Below are 9895 nucleotides of genomic sequence, written 5' to 3'. Positions count from 1 at the left end.
ATTTTGGCATCCATTTCTGTCTCAGTTCACTTTAAACCTTTCTCTGTTCTCAACTTTTTCAACGTTCCTTTAGCATGCAGTCAGTCCCTTTGACTCCCTTCTCCTACTGAGAGCAATATTGCTGTGTAGGCTAGTCAGGCTGCCTGGGTTCAAATCCTGGCTGTCCCACTTATGTGTGACCTTTGGTGAGTTACACACTATTTCTGCACCTCAATTTTCTCATCTGTAAAATGGAAGTAAAGATTGTGTATGTCTCATGTATGATTGACACAATGATTAAATGAGTTAACATATTTGTTTCTCTTAGAATGATGCCTGGCAAGTAGTAAACCCTCCACAAATGCTAACAATTGTTGCTGTTATTTTGGTTACTCCCCTTCTAGAAGTTCCCTCAAGATTTATCTGAGATCTCATTTCTTTTCTACAAAAATTACGGTATCTCTCAGAAATTTAGCATTAATCTGTCTCCTTCACTGGCCCCCCCCCCAGTGCAGTTCTAGGCAAATAACTCCAGCCAGCAACATTTCCAAACTCCACACCTCTATTTCTGGCCGTGCTGGGTGAACCATTTTATTTGGATGTCCAAATCCAAAGACTATGGCTTAAAAATAATACCCTGGAAAAGAGTTATTTTTCTAGGGGGAGCCAGAGACCTAGCATATCCAAAGCTTAATCCAACATCTTGCCTATCAAATATCCCATCTGTTTTTATTTCTGCTACTATCTTCAGATCCAAAGATAATTTTGATTCTTTCCTCACACCCCTAAACCCCAAAAAGTTTATCAAATTCTACAGAATCTACTTGCAGTCTCTCTGTATCCTTACTATCCTTACTGCCACTGTTCTGATCCAGGCACCTATGGTTTTTACCCTGATCTTTTTCCCCGGTTGAAGTAGGCAGTCTCTTCTTAAATCCCTGTTCTGATGATGCACCCTCCCAACCTTGCTCACATATCTTCAGTGATTCCTCACTGTCCTAAAATGAAGGTTATACTCTTCATGCAGCATTCAAGGCTCTTGACAAATTGTCTAAACATTTTAAAATTCCATACAAAAGTCAGTTTTTCTTGCCATTACTTTCAGTAGCCAGTGTTACTGCTCACCTATCTTAAACATTTTTGAAACTAGACAGTTCTTCCTTCCATGAATTCACTCTGTTCTTGTATACCCTCATGCCCTTGTTGCCTTGTTGCCAGGAATATTCTTTCCCTCCATCTTTGCCTATTAGAAACTTACCCAGCTGTCTAAACTTAGTGACACCATGTACTGCTCTCTTCATGAAGCCTTTCCTTATAGCCTTTCCCCACAACCCTGAGTGGGGAAAACTACAGCCCAAATCTGACTCACTGCCTGGTTTTAAAAGTAAAACTTTATTGGAACTCAGCCACACTCCTTTATTTATAAATTGTCAATGGCTTCTTTAGAGCTATACCAGCAGAGTTGAATAATTGCAACAGAGATCATATGACCCACAAAGCAAAACTACTATATGACTCTTTATAGGAGAAGTGTGATTGGAGTGTACATAATCTGAATACCTCCCTTGTGGCCCTTTCACCTCTCCTTTCTGTTAGAGTTACTTCTGCATACTTTTTTTTTTCCTTGCAGGAACACAGATTCTGCCTTCATCATCCTTGTTTCTGTGATTGGGCCTAGGAGGGTGTAGAGCTTAGTCATTAGCAGTAGAAATAAGTTATTTTGTAAAAAAGAGTTCTTTCTAACTAAATTTTTGCTCACTTGCCTAAATGACCAAAATCTTGTATAAAGTACTATTCCTTTTAGTGGGTTAATGCTTATTATTGATGTTACTGGTAATAAGACATTTTGTTTCACTTCTAGAAGCATTTTATTGATTGCCAAGATAAGTTAAAGTTGAGTCCAAGGATCTTAAGGAATAATGTTCTTATGCTATTTAAGTTGCTCACTTGGAGATACCACTTAATAAGTGGTTCCCCTGAAATTTAGGAATTGCTGTGTTTACTTTTTCACAATGTGTGGGTTTTACCATGTGAAGTGGACACCTAGTTTCTTGGTTATTTTTGTTGCCTACCCCTAACTGTATGTACATGGGGTGTGATGACATTTGACCACACCACTGTCTATTATGAAAAATTCCAAATAATTAAATTTGTTTTAGAAAAACCAGAGTTGCCTTTTCACTGGCTGCTTAAGGAAAGACAAAATTACCTGATCTTTTTTAAATCCAAGAAGTGTTGATATCTTTCTCCAGATGACATTGGAAGCCCTAGCTCTTTGCTTTTAGGACTGGGGTATGCCTCCTTTGTCAGACTCTGAGCTCCGTGAATGTAAGGACTTTATCCTTTAATCTCTGAATCCTTGAATCCTCAGTGCTTAGCAGAGTGAGCTCTTAACAAATGTTTGTTCCACGAACCAATCAAAAACAATTGAAGGTCTCAAAAAGAGCTCTTTCCCAAGATGTTAATTTTAAACGATACTCTTGTAATTGCCTACTTCCATCTTGTTTACATCCTTAAATATGATCTATGACAAATTTCATGTTAGAAGTTTTATATCTGTGTGTGTGTTGGGGGGGCGGAGTACATTGTGTCTAAAGCCACAGAACACAAGGAAAACCCTTAAACTTTCATGGGATGACAAGAATTCCATAGCCATTTTCTCAGTGCTCCCCAGTGTGAGAATGTAAGATTTAGGATAAGTAAAATATTGCAGGATGAGGTGAAGTGAGAAATCCAGGGTTTAGATTAGCCTTCAGAGTAGTGAAGAAAAAAAAAAAGATGACAAAAATGTCATAAAATGAGAAAATCTTGGGGAATAAAGGTGAAGGTTAGCACACATGAAGTTTTTGAGAACCTTCCAAGGAAGTTCTCAGTGATGTTTTCATTGACTTATGAGGATGTAGAAGCTTTAAGTGTTAAAATTGAAAGGGATGGATTTCCAAGTCTCTGATAACCAGGGTTCAGGAGAAAACAGAATTCTAACAAATGAACAGACTAATAAAAGTGATTCTTACGTTGCATAGGAGGGATTGTGTTACGGAAATTAAGAGGTAGTGAAGCACTCAGGGTCTGGCAACGGTGGGAGCTTAACTATTTGTAAAGAGGCAAGGGTAATATTAGAGCCCAGCAGAAAGAGAGCTGTGGAAAGGGGCCATCCAGTAGGAGTAGATCTTGTAGAGGACCCTCAGAAGTGCTGAACTAAGGGGGGGGGGGGCAGGCGGGCAGGGAATAATTAACTCAGGCAAAACTATGCAAGCACATTTCATGTCTCTGCTTTCATTATGTCCAGTGCAAGTCATGATGACCACGTCCAAAATCAACAGAGCAGGGAACATACTTTCCCTCCTTACTGGGAAGTACTGATGGGCCACATGGTAGCGAGAAGGTATGAACTGGGGACAGTAATTCCCTGTGTCACTGTGGTTTCCTGAAATGAAGTGCTTCTGGTAAAATTCTGTAGTGGGGGCGGGGGCGAGGAAACTCTCAATCAGCCTCAGGCATAAAAAACAAAGAAGTTACAAAAAGGGTATATAGGATCTAGAGGTGGCTTTGAAGGAGAGAAACCCTGGTAATTTATCTGCAGCACTTTATTTTGATTTAGTAATGCTGGTTATACATTCTTATAGGCTCCTATCCTTTCTGATTCTGTAGACATTGAACCAAAAGTTAAATCTAGGTAATATATCTAATCTTTAGCATTTTGGTCTTTTTTCAAAGTGCTTGAATGCCAAGTTCATGTGGCTTTAGATAGACAACTGTCACAAAAAATTACAAGTAACAGTGACTTGGAAGTTTTGATGTGTTTTGATGTGTTGGTACTGCTGGATTTGTGTAATATGTTGATGCCAGTCCATCAAATAGCCTGCTACAATGCAGGGAGACCAAACTGAAGGAGACATGACACACCCAAGGACCTGGTGTGATGGAGGAAGGTTGGATTGTGGCAAATCCTCTCATCAGATCTACTAAGACTAAACAGTGCTCCATCTTCAGGCCTCCAGAGGGATCTCAAATGGGTTACATCTCCACATTTGTGACTGCTCCCTGGAATGTGCCCACATTCAGTTACCCACCATTTCCGACACTCAAAGCTCCTCAGAATGTTTGCCGTGGGTCCACCTGAGCTCTTCTGACTGAGGTTGCACAAATTCTGCCCCCTATAATGGGATTATACCTAAGCTAATAATAATTGGCGTACACCCTTGGCTATGTGCAATCTCCATGTTTGAGTCTTCTTCCTCCCTAGGATATGGGGGGGTATCAGCCTATTTTATAAATATTTTGTAAAATGTATTTTGAACCAAATAAAAGAGGATATTAGAAAAGCTCCAGAAGTTTGGGAAAGCAATTCTAAGCCTGAGAAGCAGCCAGGAGAATTTTCACTTCTGTTCTCATAAGTGTTTTGGGAAGAGGAAGTGCCAGATTCGTTCTCTACTTTGTAGTTAAATCTGAGAAAAAGGAGAAAAGTAGAAATAAATATCCCCTTGCACAAATTACTTTTTTTCTTAATCAGGAATAGGTGAGTTTTATGTTTTGCTCATGGTAGTGACATTCAAAACATAGGTTTTCAGTGGTTTGAAAAGTAATTTATCTAAGAAATGACAAGGAGAGTGATGCAACACAGAGGCGCTCTGGCTGCAAGTTGTAAAACATCGGCAGAACTGCAGATGTTCCTGTGGCACAGAGCTCTTCTGAATCACAGGAGTGACATTTAGATGAAAGCAAATCGCTTTTACATGGGTGCATTTCTGCACAATGCACCCATAGCTAGTGCACCTTGGAAGTGAGCCAGAGAGAAAGAGCACCAAAGAATTTTATTTTATTGAGAAAAATACTCCCATTTTTAGATAGGATTTTAAGAAAAATATAAGGTACTTAAAAGAAATCTGAGCTTGTGTTCTCTTATCAAAATATTAATACTTTATTGTGTTTCTGTGGACTCAACGAATTTCTCAGAAGATTCAGGCCAAGTAGGAAATATGGGCTTGAAATTTGGGAGACAGAGCGAGTGACTTTGGGAGATGACCACATGAAGACAATAGCTGGAGATGTGGGATCTGGAAGATTGCTTGCGGTGAGGATTAAGAGAGAGAAGAGCAAAGTCAAAATGTTGGGAAATACCGCCCCCCCCCCCCCGGGGAACGATAATAAGCCCCCAAAAATGCATCTGTGTTCTTTTTTTTTTTTTTTAAGATTTTTATTTATTTGTTTAACACAGAGAGAGAGAGCACAAGTAGGCAGAGCAGCAGAGAGAGGGAGAGGGAGAAGCAGGCTCTCCGCCGAGCAGGGAGCCTGATGCGGGGCTCGATCCCAGGACCCTGGGACCACGACCTGAGCCGAAGGCAGACACTTAACAACTGAGCCACCCAGGCGCCGCTATGCATCCATGTTCTAATCCGCAGAGCTTGTGGAGGTGAACTTATTTGGAAAGAGTTTATAGATGTGATTAAGGACCTTAAGATGAAGAAATTATCCTGTATTACAGGTGGCCCCTAAATGCCATCACCCATGTCCTTATAAGAGAAAGGCAGAGGGAGATAGGAGGTGATGAGACCATGGAGACAGACATTGGAGTGATGTGGTCACAAGGCAAGAAATACCAAGGAATGCCAGAACCCATGAGTGGCTGAGAGAAGCAAAGAGAAAAGGGTCACCTCCAGAGCTTCTGGAGAAATCACAGTCCTCCTAACACCTTGACTTCAGACTTCTAGCCTCCAGAACAGGGAAATAATAAATTTCTGTTATTTCAAGCCACCAAAGCTGTGGTAATAAGTTATGGTAGCCCAAGGAAACTAACACCCCCACCTTTGGGAACAAGGAAGAGAGTTTCCAGTTAGGAGAGGGAGTAGCAAGAAGCATGAGTGTCATGGAAACCAGAGGAAAAGTTTAAAAACAGATGACCAGAGGCAATGGTGTTAAATTCTAGGGCCTAAGGAGTGAGAGTGAAAAGTGCAGGGAAGTCATTTATTTGATAGAAGGCAATGATGACCTCTGCCTTGCACTGTGTACCTGCTGTATGCTGGGCACTGCCCTAAGCACTTTGTAGGTATTAACTCATTCTCATGACTCTGTGAGGTAGAAACTGTTATTGTCCCCCTTTTACAGGTGATTAAACTGAGGCACAAAAGATTAAATAACTTGTACTAGGTAAAATAGGTAGAAAATGGTATGGCCAAGAATTGAACCCAGAAACCCTGGCTCCAGCACTCAACATTTTAACACCTACTATTCTTGCTCTCTTCATCCCTAAAGGTGTGTGTTTCTCAAGGCTCTGCCTCCAGATCTTTTATCAAGTAAGGTAGATGATAGGGCTCAAGAAAAAAAGGTACTTTTTTTGAAAGAGATTTTGAGGTAGAAAGGTGGTAAGATTAGAAACTTGACATTGCCTGGGCTCCATCTTAGCTGCGTTGGGGAGGAAGCTGTCTGCTGAAGCCGAGGAAAGCAGCGAGGTTTCAGGCCTTAAGGAGTCTAGGAAAAGACGATGAATATATAGTGAAACAGGAAGCATGAAATTAAATATTTGTTGCACAGGTCAACATACTCAGTGTCATTTCCTTGGCTGGCTCTTGACTCTGCTCTGCCTGTTCTCAAGTAGTCCAGCATTCAGCTCTTGATTTCAGCTCAGGTCATGATCTCAGGGTTGTGAGATCAAGCCCCATGTCAGGCTCTATGCTTGGTGTGGAGCCTGCTTAAGACTCTATTCCTCGGTGGCGCCTGGGTGGCTCAGTCGTTGAACGTCTGCCTTCGGCTCAGGTCATGATCTCAGGGTCCTGGGATCAAGCCCCGCATCGGGCTCCCTGCTCAGCGGGAAGCCTGCTTCTCCCTCTCCCACTCCCCCTGCTTGTGTTCCCTCTCTCGCTGTGTCTCTCTCTGTCAAATAAATAAACAAAATCTTAAAAAAAAAAAAAAAAAGACTCTATTCCTCTCTCTTCCTTCAGCCCCTCCCCCTCCCTCTCTAAAAAACAAAAACAAAAAACCCACAAAAAAACAGCCTATGTATTGATATATAATTAAGTAAATTCATCAGGCTGCATGCTGTAGTGGAAAAGATGAGGGCTAAAATTTCGGTTACTCACTTGTGTGACATTGGACAAGTAACCGGAGCCTCAGGTTTCCTATCTGTAAAATGTAGATACAAATTCTCTAGGGTGAGGCATTAACGGTGTAATGACCAATATTTAGCACTGTTCCTGGCATTTAATAGATGATCAGCCTCAACATTTTTTCCAAAAGTAATTAAGAACAAATTGGATGATGCAATTTATTGACTGATAATTCGTTTCTGAAGATGTAATTGCTGAGTCTTCGATAAATGTTAACTTTTCATATCTGGAGATTTGATGTCTTATGTGCTCTATCTCTCCCCCGTGGATTTAACCATTGTATAAAGAGAGCTCTGATGGGCCAGGTCCTTTATTTGAACCTCTGAGAAACCTTAATTTCTGGAGGGCCATATGAATTTGCTGAGACAGTAAGAATTCCTCCCCAATTCCCTTATAACATACCCATCTTCCCCATATCCATCCTTTCCTGGCAATACTCATGAATTTTTTTGACATATCCCCCCATGATCTACATTATTGTATTTTTAATATGGAATTCAACAATTCCAAGTACCTATACCATTTATTTTCACAGTGTAATTTTTATTGTCATTTGTAACATTTTACTTCCTTGAAAGGAGTTTTATATGAGCTAGAAGTAGCCACTGAGTCATAGTCCTGGTTCCTTTAGCCCAATAATCCTCTGTAAAAGGGACAAGGAGAAATGTTTTTTCAAGAGTGGTCTGTTTCATGGTTGCAGACTCAGACTGCATGTGCTGTCTGCTGTTGACTTAAAACATCTCCTAGCCCTTATATCTGTCACCTGAAAATGTGTCTACATTCTGCATTCTTGGTGGGTCTACAGATAATTCATTTTGCATCTCTCTGGAAATACAGAACATACAACCATGGTAGGGAACATGACAGAGTGGAATAATACCAGGTTGATGCTATTGTGTTAGTTCTGCCCACAGAGAAACACCTAGGAGTAAAAGGCTCACACTTGCCTAGGCACCTGAGCATCAGAGTGGGGCATGCATTGTGAGGGGAACGCTGCCAGGTGGTCTCCCAAGGGGTCACCCACCATGGCTGGCCTTACCTGTGTGAATTTCCCAAGAACAAATCTCAGGCTCATAGCACTGTGGCCTTAGAAACCAGATTTGTGGGCAGATTCATTCTAAGCAGTCATGAGGAGATGTAAGTGTAGAAAGAAATTCAGGATGCCAGTTAGACCACACTGAGAACCTTGGTTGCTGGGTCAATGGGAACATTGATATGATTACTGTCTCCCTGCAGTGGAAACCAAATCCTAATCTGAAGATTGTCTGGTGAGTGCTGTTAGAGCAAGGGCAGAATAAGGAAGAATAAAGAATAGGCAAGGGCAGAATAAAGAGAAAAATTGTGTCTCAGGACTGTCTGGCTGTTGGAACACTTAAACTTTTAGGCTGTTGTCTGGATGGGCACTACTCATGTTTGTTTATTACAAGTTTTGTTGTTGTTTGTTGTTTTTGTTACGCTTGGCTGACCAAACCTCATTCTGATTTGAGTCATCCTTTCTTAACATTTGTTAGAATTTACAGTTTGGCCCAGGTCACATCATTTTTCCACCCATTGAGGAAATTTAAGATAACTCTTTATACCTCAGACATGACCCATGATTGTGGATTTACACTTTACCTCTGAGCAGGCTTTTATTTCCCTCTTTTCTGGGTTTAAATAGACCTCTTACTATGGCCTTCCAGTACTGATAAGTAGATGGTTTTTCCCTGCCAGGCTGTTTCTTCATCTATATAAGGCACCGGATTAGTTAGCCAACCAGTAAGGTAACTTCCAAATCTAATTTCTACCTTCAAATTTCAAGATATTCTCCTCTTAATAAAAAATTCTGCAATTTGGTGAAGCTCAACTTTCTTCCATCAGATGGCATAATTCCTGACCATGTTCCCCTGGCTTGTTGGCATTAAATAAGGCTAACATCTTTCCTTGGCCTTTTTTTTTTTTTTTTTTTAAAAGATCTGGATTTAGTTTTCCATAAGCTTGAATTCTAGCTCTGTCCTCACAGTGCTTCTTTAGACAAAACTTATCTTTCACATCTCACTGAGGCTTCTAAAATTACTTTCCAATTCTCTTTTCCATCAGTAATTTATTAGTTGGAAATCTGTAGTGAAAACATTATTTTATCAACTATTTGGTTACCTTGAAATATGGTTAGTAAGGGAAAGGCAAGGATAAATGCTTGCTTCTTTCCTTTTATCAATTTTCTGAATAATGAATTGGTGTTTTAGCAACCTCTAATGGTGATCAATGAGTGTTCTTTTAAAAAATCTTTTGATTATTAATAATTTTATTATTTTAAAATATCGAATTTTTTATATGGTTCATATGTATCAGGTGTAGTCCATATTGATATAATCAGTGTAAGTCAATACAATCAATATTGTTTTTGGTGAGATTGACATGATGTCTAGAGTTTGCTTTAAACTACTCTAGCACCTAAAAAGCAAATCAACAACAAAGGGAGTGGAATATGATGAAACAAGATTAGAAAAATCTTTTTTTTCTCCCCAGCTTTATGGAAAAAATCTTGATATTTGTTGAAGCTAAATAATGGGTACATGGAATTTATTATACTAATCTTTTTGCTTTTGGTATGTTTGAAATTTTCCTGGGTAAATTACCTCTTAAAAGGTACATAATTCTGATTATCAGAGGCATAAATCTGAGTTCAATCTTCAACTGAGGTCTATACATGAATCCTATGAAAAAAGTTGCTTGATTTTTTTTTTTTTAATTAAAAGTTGCTTGGGGACTCCTAGGAAGATGGCAGAGTAGGAGGACCCTAAGTTCACCTCATCTCACAGATACAACTAGGT

Source organism: Mirounga leonina, unplaced genomic scaffold (assembly GCF_011800145.1).
Source record: "Mirounga leonina isolate KUSES-001 unplaced genomic scaffold, KU_Mleo_1.0 Mir_418, whole genome shotgun sequence".
Taxonomy (NCBI): Eukaryota; Metazoa; Chordata; class Mammalia; order Carnivora; family Phocidae; genus Mirounga; species Mirounga leonina.
The sequence above is the reverse complement of the archived record's forward strand: the minus strand, read 5'-3'. Positions refer to the sequence as shown.